The sequence below is a fragment of the Myotis davidii genome, unplaced genomic scaffold, assembly GCF_000327345.1.
Source record: "Myotis davidii unplaced genomic scaffold, ASM32734v1 scaffold964, whole genome shotgun sequence".
NCBI classification, from domain to species: Eukaryota; Metazoa; Chordata; class Mammalia; order Chiroptera; family Vespertilionidae; genus Myotis; species Myotis davidii.
In genome coordinates this window covers 1,514,928-1,515,822 of record NW_006298351.1, presented here as the reverse complement: position 1 = coordinate 1,515,822, position 895 = coordinate 1,514,928, and positions in this window count along the sequence as shown.

The window sequence follows — 895 nt, the reverse complement described above, 5'->3', positions numbered from 1 at the left end:
AGTGTGGTTCAGACCCCTGACCTGGATGACTTTGCTCTGTGGTTGGCCGAGATTCTCCTCTGTAGAAGGCAGTGTGGTAGGGGTGGGAAAGAGACCAGGACTTAGGCCGGGCTCTAATGCTGGCAGGTGTTTCTCGGCATCTAGAAGGGTTCAGGAATCTGGAGAAGGCGCTGCAGCGTAAATTAATAAAGAGACTAGAAATATAATATACATTTGTAATCCGTGGGGGAGCCAGAGGAGGCTTGGCTAGAGGAACCAAGTTCTTTGAATCTGCAGACCCCTCGCTCTTTATTAACATAAAATGCCCTAAGGCAAGGTAGATATACATATCAAAGGTTAACGTTTGGTATACAGTAGGCATTGTTAGTTTTGGGGGAACTGCCTTGGGCTGTTCAGGTGTTTGCCCTGCAGGAGGCAATAACATGTAGATTAAAATGCCCTCAGCTGTCTTCCAACAGGCAATAATGTATGCAAATCTTTAGGTGTGGGGAAATGCATTTAGCAGCTAAGTCTTAGCTATTCCAGCAGCAGGTAATATGTATTCAGCCCTGCTGAATCCCCAAGTTCCATCAACCTTTTGATGAAACTTCTTGCATTTATGACATGCTGGAATTAGCTTCTGGCAGGGCTCACCTGATTATGAGCCATGGCTCAACCCTGGACCAGCCACTTTCCCTTGCCAAAGCCTAGTTTTCCTACCTGTAAAATGGGAATAATAGTGTCTCCCTTGCAGGGCTGTCATGAAGATCCAGTGAGATAATAAATGCATCTGGCACACATACCACACATCACATACATGGTGGTTCCCTTCCTTCTCCTGTGGCTGAAGCAAGGAGCAAAAAGCCTGTTCTCTTTCTCTTCCAGTAAGAGTGGAAACCGATGGAGAATCGAGCTC